Raw genomic sequence first — 10,547 nt, forward strand, 5'->3', positions numbered from 1 at the left:
ATATCAAATGGTGAGGTATTACTCTTGTATTAGCTAACATCAGCTGTGTCTAACATAGCTAGCTGTGGAGTGTGTATCTATCTGTGTGATGCCTTCAGCCCCTGTTGGCAGTTTCTTGCGAGGGCTCTACGTTCATGCATATAAGATGACATGTCTTCACCAAATGGTGAATACCTCGATATACTGTGCCACATGTTTAGTAGTGAGTCATGATTAGCTTGCTGTTAGCGTGGCGTGAGTGGGTGTAGCCATCTATCTGCCTTCCCTGTGAGGGCATCAGCCCTGAGCAGGTTCAATCGCTAGTCTACATTCATTGACATGAGATTACTTTTTTATTTAATTTTTTATTTTACCTTTATTTAACCAGGTAGGCTAGTTGAGAACAAGTTCTCATTTACAACTGCGACCTGGCCAAGATAAAGCAAAGCAGTGCGACACAAACAACAACACAGAGTTACACATGGAATAAACAAGCGTACAGTCAATAACACAATAGAAAAAAATCTAGTTTATATACAGTGTGTGCAAATGATGTGAGGAGGTAGGCAATAAATAGGCCATAGTAGCGAAGTAATTACAATTCAGCAGATTAACACTGGAGTGATAAATGAGCAGATGATGATGTGCAAGTAGAAATACTGGTTGGAAAAAAAACTAAAACAATATGGGGATGAGGTAGGTAGATTGGGGGGCTATTTACAGATGGACTATGTACAGCTGCAGCGATCTGTTAGCTGCTCACATAGCTGATGTTTAAAGTTAGTGAGGGAAATATAAGTCTACAGCTTCAGCGATTTTTGCAATTAGTTACAGTCACTGGCAGCAGAGAACTGGAAGGAAAGGCGGCCAAAGGAGGTGTTGGCTTTGGGGATGACCAGTGAGATATACCTGCTGGAGCGCATGCTAGGGGTGGGTGTTGTTATCGTGCCCAGTGAGCTGAGATAAGGCAGAGCTTTACCTAGCATAGACTTGGAGATGACCTGGAGCCAGTGGGTCTGGCGACTAGAGCACACAAGTCGCAGTGGTGGGTGGTATAAGGGGGTTTGGTAACAAAACGGATGGCACTGTGATAGACTGCATCCAGTTTGTTGAGTAGAGTATTGGAAGCTATTTTGTAGATGACATCGCCGAAGTCGAGGATCGGTAGGATAGTCAGTTTAACTAGGGTAAGTTTGACAGCGTGAGTGAATGAGGCTTTGTTGTGAAATAGAAAACCGATTCTAGATTTGATTTTGGATTGGAGATGTTTGATATGAGTCTGGAAGGAGAGTTTACAGTCTAGCCAGACACCTAGGTATTTGTAGTTGTCCACATATTCTAGGTCAGAACTGTCTAGGGTGGTGATGCTAGTCGGGGTTGCGGGTGCGGGCAAGGTATGGTTGAAAAGCATGCATTTGGTTTTACTAGCATTTAAGAGCAGTTGGTGGCCACGGAAGGAGTGTTGTATGGCATCGAAGCTCGTTTGGAGGTTTGTTAACACAGTGTCCAAAGAAGGGCCAGATGTATACAGAATGGTGTCATCTGCGTAGAGGCGGATCAGGGAATCACCCACAGCAAGAACGACATCATTGATATATATACAGAGAAAAGAGTCGGCCCGAGAATTCAACCCTGTGGTACCCCCATAGAGACTGCCAGAGGTCCGGACAACAGGCCCTCCGATTTGACACACTGGACTCTTTTTGCGAAGGAGTTGGATAAACAGGCAAAGCGGTCATTTGAGAAACAAGGCTATTGAGTCTGCTGATAAGAATGTGGTGATTGACAGAGTCGAAAGCCTTGGCCAGGTCGATGAAGACGGCTGCACAGTACTGTCTTTTATCAATGGCGGTTATGATATCGTTTAGTACCTTGAACGTGGCTGAGGTGCACCCGTGACCGGCTCGGAAACCGGATTGCACAGCGGAGAAGGTACAGTGGGATTTGAAATGGTCAATGATCTGTTTATGAACTTGGCTTTCGAAGACTTTAGATAGGCAGGGCAGGATGGATATACTGTAGGTCTATAACAGTTTGGGTCTAGAGTGTTACCCCCTTTGAAGAGGGGGATGACCACCGGCAGCTTTCCAATCTTTAGAGATCTCAGACGATACGAAAGAGAGGTTGAACAGGCTAGTAATAGGGGTTGCAACAATGGCGGCGCATAATTTTAGAAAGAGAGGGTCCAGATTGTTTAGCCCAGCTGATTTGTACGGGTCCAGGTTTTGCAGCTCTTTCAGAACGTCTGCTATCTGGATTTGAGTGAAGGACAAGCTGGAACTTGTCTTCTTGACCAAAGTAATTAATATGTACTGAACAAAAATATAAACACAACGTTCAATAAGGTTCATATGAGGAAAACAATCAATTGAAATACATTCATTAGGCCCTAATCTATGGATTTCACATGACTGGAAATATAGATCTGCGTCTGTTGGTCACAGATACCTTAAAAAAATGGGCCTCAGGATCACATCACAGTATTTCTGTGCATTCAAATTGCCATTGATAAAATGCAATTGTTGGTTGTCTGTAATTTACACCTGCTCATACATTACCATAACCCCACCTCCACCATGGGCACTCTGTTTACAACTTGACGCCATACACATGGTCTGCAGTTGTGAGGCTGGTTGGACGTACTGCCAAATTCTCTAAAAACGATGTTGGATGCGGCTTATGGTAGAGAAATTAACATTCAACCCTCTGGCAACAGTTCTGGTGGACATTCCTGCAGTCAGCATGACAATTGCACATCAATAGCAGATCAAAACCTGAGACATCTGTGGTATTATGTTGTGTGACAAAACTGCACATTTTAGAGTGGCTTTTATTGTCCCTAGCACAAGGTTCACCTGTGTAATGATCATGCTGTTTAATCAGCTTCTTGATATGCCACACCTGTCAGGTGGATGGATTATCTTATCAAAGGAGAAATGCTCTCTAACAGGAATGAGAAATAAGCTTTTTGTGTGTACAGAACATTTCTGGGATCTTTTATTTCCGCTCAGGAAACATTGGACCAACACTTTACATTTATGTTGCATTGATATTGTTTTCAGTGTATATACTGTATATAATAGCTCATGTCCAGTAGATAGTCATGATGATTAGCTAGCTAGCTGTGTGTATCTGTATCTATGATGCCTCCAGTCCCCCCCCCCCATTGAACCCAATAACCTATTTTCATAACAATTTCCCTCTACATTCATGGACATAACCAAATGGTGAAGTAATAACCAATATTAGCTAACATTAGCTATGTGTGCTGTGTAGAGGGATGCATCTGCCTGTCCAGTCCCAGTCAGCCTTATTCCCCTGTGAGGGCATCAGCACGGAGCAGGTTCAATCTCTAGTCTACATTCATGAACTTGACATAACTTCTCCTGATCAAATGAAGTAATACTGTTGTATTACCCCAAACATTAGCTATGTATTGCATGGCTATCTCTGTGTGGGTGTGTCTTTGTATCTGTATAATGCATCCAGCCTCAGTCATTCCCCTGCTAGGTCATCAGCACTGAGCAGGTTCAATCTCTAGGGCGCATGTTAATTGGCTTGGGCCTCTGCTGTGACAAGAGTCACGGAGACCAACCCTGTAGGCTCCAAACACACACTAGGTTTCGCTCCAAATGCAGGCCAGGGTCATATTGAGGAAGTAGGTAGGAGGAAAATGTGTTCTGAAATGGCAAACGGACAGAAACAAGCTTTCTTATTGAACAAGATCAAGTAGTACCACTTCGGCGAGTCATCGCTTACATTTCCTGTCTACTTAATAACGCATTCCAGGTTTACAACTGTCACTTAAGTTTGTGACCGAACCTACCCTGTAGACCGGATAACTGTAACCATGTTTACAGGGACTTTAGAGGATGCTGTTACAAGCATTTCACTACACCTGCAATAACATCTGATAAATATGTGAATGTGACCCAAAACATTAGATTTGATTTAGAGAGTGTTGTTGAAGAGTACAGTTGCCCTTTTGACTGTCGGGTTGTTTAGTGGCAGAAGGGTGTAGAAAATACGCATCTCTACAGCAACAGAACTGACAACAGAACCAAATCAGATACTGGGTAATTCATATATAAACGTTAAAGCTCTGACGAGTGACTAATGCCTGGTAACAATGAGACTACCATATTAGAGAAGTACTGTACCATGACTTACTAATGATGGTTTTGTATTTCATTTTCAATAAAACTTGGATGATTTTTTGATGAACACCAAGTGTGTTTCTCTTTGTTTTGTGTGAGAATCACCTCGTTAAAACCACATGAAGAGCATTATCTGAAACATCTGATTTACATCATCTTGAGTCTCTGGTGATTAAGATGTGTTTGGCACTGACTACACACACACACACACACACACACACACACACACACACACACACAAACAACAACTAGTGTCTTTGGGGACTGTCACTGCCTTCTGTCCCATTTCCTTCAGCACCCACCATGTCTCTGAGCTGATGTAATGAGGATATGTTGCCTTAAGACCATGCTGAGACTGCCGTTGGTGGTGGAAAAGCCTCTATCAAATTCACTCAATTTAAGGGCTTTATTGGCATGGGAAACACATGTTAACATTGCCAAAGCAAGTGAAATAGATAATAAACAATACAAAATGAACAGTAAACTTTACATTTACAAAAGTTCTAAAAGAATAGACATTTCAAATGTGATATTATGTGTATATACAGTGTTGTAACGATGTGCAAATAGTTCAAGTACAAAAGGGAAGAAAAAAAGTAGACATAAATATAGGTTGTGTTTGTTCTTCACTGTTTTCCCTTTTCTTGTGGCAACAGGTCACAAATCTTGCTGCTGTGATGGCACACTGTCGTATTTCACCCAATCGATATGGGAGTTGATCAAAATTGGATTTGTTTTTGAATTCTTAGTGGATCTGTGTAATCTGAGGGAAATATGTGTCTCTAATATGGTCATACATTTGGCAGGAGGTTAGGAAGTGCAGCACAGTTTCCACCTCATTTTGTGGGCAGTGTGCACATAGCCTGTCTTCTCTTGAGAGCCAGGTATGCCTACGGCGGCCTTTCTCAATAGCAAGGCTATGCTCACTGATTCTGTACATAGTCAGTCACAGTGGTCAGGTATTCTGCCACTATGTACTCTCTGTTTAGGGCCAAGTAGCATTCTAGCTTGATCAGGTTTTTTGTAAATTTTTTCCAATGTGTTAAGTAATTATCTTTTTGTTTTCTTATGATTTGTTTGGGTATAATTGTGTCCTGGGGCTCTGTGGGGTCTGTTTGTGTTTGTGAATAGAGCCCTGGGACCAGCTTGCTTAGGGAGCTCTTCTCCAGGTGAATTTCTTTGTAGGGGATGGAAGGTTTGGAAATCACTTCCTTTTAGGTGGTTGTAGAATGTAACGGCTTTTTTCTGGATTTTGATAATTAGCGGGTATCGGCCTAATTCTGCTGTGCTGTAACGGCTGCGGTAACGGCTGCTGTAACGGCTGTTGTAACGGCTGTTGTGACGGCTGTTGTGACGGCTGTTGTGACGGCTGTTGTAACGTGGTAGGTGTTTGTCCCCCTGTGTGCTGAGGGTGTCAGGTTCTTGTCCAGTTCTGGCATTTAGGTCACCACAGATTAGTACATGTCCCTGGGCCTGGAAATGGTTGATCTCCCCCTCCAGGATGGAGAAGCTGTCATCGTATGGTGCTACCATTGGAGGGATATAGGTAGCACACATGAGGAAATGTTTCTCTGTTGAGATAATTTCCTTATTAATTTCTAGCCAGATGTAAAATGTTCCTGTTTTGACTAATTTAATAGTGGGTTAGGTCTGTTCTATACCAAATTAGCATACCCCCTGAGTCTCCTCCCTGTTTCACACCTGGTAGTTTGGTGGATGGGACTACCAGCTCTCTGTGACCTAGAGTGCAACTAGTGGGTACCTCTCCTCTATACCATGTTTCTTGTAGGATGACAATGTCTGTATTTCCAATTTATTTGATGAAGTCTGGGCTCCTGCTCTTTAGGCCAAAGGCAGATGACCTCAGATCTTGTATATTCCAGGATGAGATAGTACAAGATTTGTGTTCCATAGTGTCTAGTGTTGCGATTTGTGTGGTTTAGGCCCGGACCATCACAGTAGGTGTGAGCAGAGCATGTTGAGCATCTGATACATATCTCGATCACAGGGTGGGGGGCATGGGGTGGGCAGAAGGGGCATATGTGGTGTATAGAATATCCACCCTCCCTCCCTCCCTCCCTCCCTCCCTCCCTCCCTCCCTCCCTCCCTCCCTCCCTCCCTCCCTCCCTCCCTCCCTCCCCCCCTCCCCAGTAATGGGCTGATCTTCCCGTTCCTCCCTCTCTCCCCAGTAATGGGCTGATCCTCCCTCCCTCCCTCCCTCCCTATATCTCTCTCCCCTCCCTATCCCTCTCTCTCCCCCTCCCTCTCTCCCTCCCTCCCCCTCCCTCCCTCCCTCCCTCCCTCCCTCCCTCCCTCCCTCCCCAGTAATGGGCTGATCTTCCCGTTCCTCCCTCTCTCCCCAGTAATGGGCTGATCCTCCCTCCCTCCCTCCCTCCCTCCCTCCCAGTCTAGTAATGGGCTGATCTTCCCGTCCCTCTCTCCTGTTCAGAGCTTAACTTCTCCTCTTCCTGACAACAGTATGACAGATAGGATTTATTGTAATGGTATTGGATGATGGTGGTAAGTCTTCTAAACAGGATCTCTTATCGATCGTCTGCTGCTCGTCATCTCTCAGTTGGCTCGCCTGTCACATACTAATCTTGTACTGTGAGAAAGCAGGCTAACCATAGAAATATAATCTCTAGAATGGAAATCCTCTACCAGGTCAGCCATATTGAGTGTACCCTTTAGTTCACCAGTCACAGCCATAGGGAGAGGTTCTATAAACCTTCTATGGCAAACAGGCAAACACACAGTTGTTGTGAATAGATGAAATAGGGCAAACTGATAAATACATATTCTTAATAGTTTTATTTATACTTTATTCAACATTTAACAAATGTAACTAAACTCCATGTTACAGTTAGTTGAATTGTTTGGTTCCATGCTTGTGTTTGTTTCAAACTCCATCCAATATTTTATCTTTATCACTGACCTCAACCAAGAGTCTTTTAGAGCGTTCACAGAACATAAAAATACAGTATATGAATCCATAAATACCTCATATAGCACTGTAGTCCACCACAAACAACTGTGACGATTTACACACAAAAATAGAGTATAGTATACTTCATTTCAAATTCATATAGTCGTTATATCATTATATGGATACTTAGGTGCTTTTTCATAAACTGAAATACAGAGCACTTCGCATATAGTGATAATCTGTGCAGGACTGTCAGCGATTGATCACTATACAGTTTTCACTATCAGCAGAGTGTACTGTATACAGTATTCACTATTAACAGAGTGGTGTATACAGTATTCACTATTAACAGAGTGGTGTAAACAGTATTCACTATTAGCAGAGTGGTGTATACAGTATTCACTATCAGCAGAGTGGTGTAAACAGTATTCACTAACAGAGTGGTGTATACAGTATTCACTAACAGAGTGGTGTATACAGTATTCACTAACAGAGTGGTGTATACAGTATTCACTAACAGAGTGGTGTATACAGTATTCACTAACAGAGTGGTGTATACAGTATTCACTAACAGAGTGGTGTAAACAGTATTCACTAACCGAGTGGTGTATACAGTATTCACTATTAACAGAGTATACTGTATACAGTATTCACTATTAGCAGAGTGTACTGTATACAGTATTCACTAACAAAGTGGTGTATACAGTATTCACTAACAGAGCGGTGTATACAGTATTCACTATTAGCAGAGTGGTTTATACAGTATTCACTATTAGCAGAGTATACTGTATACAGTATTCACTATTAGCAGAGTGTACTGTATACAGTATTCACTAACAGAGTGGTGTATACAGTATTCACTATTAGCAGAGTGGTGTATACAGTATTCACTATCAGCAGAGTATACTGTATACAGTATTCACTATTAACAGAGTGGTGTATGCAGTATTCACTAACAGAGTGGTGTATACAGTATTCACTAACAGAGTGGTGTAAACAGTATTCACTATTAGCAGAGTGGTGTATACAGTATTCACTATTAGCAGAGTATACTGTATACAGTATTCACTATCAGCAGAGTGGTGTATACAGTATTCACTAACAGAGTGGTGTATACAGTATTCACTAACAGAGTGGTGTATACAGTATTCACTAACAGAGTGGTGTAAACAGTATTCACTAACAAAGTGGTGTATACAGTATTCACTAACAGAGCGGTGTATACAGTATTCACTATTAGCAGAGTGGTTTATACAGTATTCACTATTAGCAGAGTATACTGTATACAGTATTCACTATTAGCAGAGTGTACTGTATACAGTATTCACTAACAGAGTGGTGTATACAGTATTCACTATTAGCAGAGTGGTGTATACAGTATTCACTATCAGCAGAGTATACTGTATACAGTATTCACTATTAACAGAGTGGTGTATGCAGTATTCACTAACAGAGTGGTGTATACAGTATTCACTAACAGAGTGGTGTAAACAGTATTCACTATTAGCAGAGTGGTGTATACAGTATTCACTATTAGCAGAGTATACTGTATACAGTATTCACTATCAGCAGAGTGGTGTATACAGTATTCACTAACAGAGTGGTGTATACAGTATTCACTAACAGAGTGGTGTATACGGTATTCACTAACAGAGTGGTATATACAGCATTCACTATTAACAGAGTGGTGTATACACTATTCACTATTAGCAGAATATACTGTATACAGTATTCACTATTAGCAGAGTGTACTGTATACAGTATTCACTAACAGAGTGGTGTACACAGTATTCACTATTAGCAGAGTGGTGTATACAGTATTCACTATTAGCAGAGTATACTGTATACAGTCTTCACTAACAGAGTGGTGTATACAGTATTCACTATTAGCAGAGTGGTGTATACAGTATTCACTATTAGCAGAGTGGTGTATACAGTATTCACTATTAGCAGAGTATACTGTATCCAGTATTCACTATTAGCAGAGTGGTTTATACACTATTCACTATTAGCAGAATATACTGTATACAGTATTCACTATTAGCAGAGTGTACTGTATACAGTATTCACTAACAGAGTGGTGTACACAGTATTCACTATTAGCAGAGTGGTGTATACAGTATTCACTATTAGCAGAGTATACTGTATACAGTCTTCACTAACAGAGTGGTGTATACAGTATTCACTATTAGCAGAGTGGTGTATACAGTATTCACTATTAGCAGAGTATACTGTATACCGTATTCAATATTAGCAGAGTGGTGTATACAGTATTCACTATTAGCAGAGTATACTCTATACAGTATTCACTATTAACAGAGTGGTGTATACAGTATTCACTATTAACAGAGTATACTGTATACAGTATTCACTATTAGCAGAGTATACTGTATACATAATTCACTATTAACAGAGTGGTGTATACAGTATTCACTATTAGTAGAGTATACTGTATACAGTATGCACTATCAACAGAGTGGTGTATACAGTATTCACTATTAACAGAGTGGTGTATACAGTATTCACTATTAGCAGAGTATACTGTATACAGTATGCACTATTAACAGAGTGGTGTATACAGTATTCACTATTAACAGAGTGGTGTATACAGTAGTCACCATGAGCAGAGTATACTGTATACAGTATTCACTATTAACAGAGCATACTGTATACAGTATTCACTATTAACAGTGTTGTATACAGTATTCACTATTAGCAGAGTATACTGTATACAGTATTCACTATTAGCAGAGTGTACTGTATACAGTATTCACTATTAGCAGAGTATACTGTATACAGTATTCACTATTAGCAGAGTATACTGTATACAGTATTCACTATTAGCAGAGTATACTGTATACAGTATTCACTATTAGCAGAGTATACTGTATACAGTATTCACTATTAGCAGAGTGTACTGTATACAGTATTCACTATTAGCAGAGTATACTGTATACAGTATTCACTATTAGCAGAGTGTACTGTATACAGTATTCACTATTAGCAGAGTGTACTGTATACAGTATTCACTATTAGCAGAGTATACTGTATACAGTATTCACTATTAGCAGAGTGTACTGTATACAGTATTCACTATTAGCAGAGTATACTGTATACAGTATTCACTATTAGCAGAGTATACTGTATACAGTATTCACTAACAGCTTTTCACTGAAGGTGACAGCTGGACCAGAAGGAAATATAGACCGCCCTCAGGACTGACTGACTGACGAAGACACCAGAACACACACACACTGAAGTACACACACTCACTGACGTACAGAAACAAACATACACACTCTCACACACACTGACGTAGGCTATACATACACACATATCGTCACACACACACACACACACACAGCACAGACTCCATTGAAGACCACAACGAGGCACGGCGGGACTTGGCAGTGCGACATGGAATGTTTTAATCATTGATTCTGGATGGTTACAGTAGTTCTGGATAATGCTCGTTGTGAGATAAT

General features: G+C 41.1%; 1 protein-coding gene across 5 annotated transcripts in view; it reads right to left on the minus strand.

The window, feature by feature from the left end:
• Window positions 1-6,932: 6,932 nt before the first annotated feature.
• The window catches only part of LOC110536954 (uncharacterized), a 23,462-nt gene continuing 19,847 nt past the window's right edge, over window positions 6,933-10,547 (minus strand). For 3 of the 5 annotated variants that reach the window (XM_036936908.2, XM_036936910.2, XM_036936909.2), the window contains one exon: window positions 6,933-10,547. This exon is cut by the window's right edge and continues 31 nt beyond it. The gene's annotated coding sequence lies outside the window, so the exon portion shown is untranslated. The other 2 variants (XM_036936911.2, XM_090191739.1) reach the window with 1 other exon arrangement.

This window comes from Oncorhynchus mykiss, chromosome 12 (genome assembly GCF_057628025.1).
Source record: "Oncorhynchus mykiss isolate SJ-2025 chromosome 12, ASM5762802v1, whole genome shotgun sequence".
Taxonomy (NCBI): domain Eukaryota; kingdom Metazoa; phylum Chordata; class Actinopteri; order Salmoniformes; family Salmonidae; genus Oncorhynchus; species Oncorhynchus mykiss.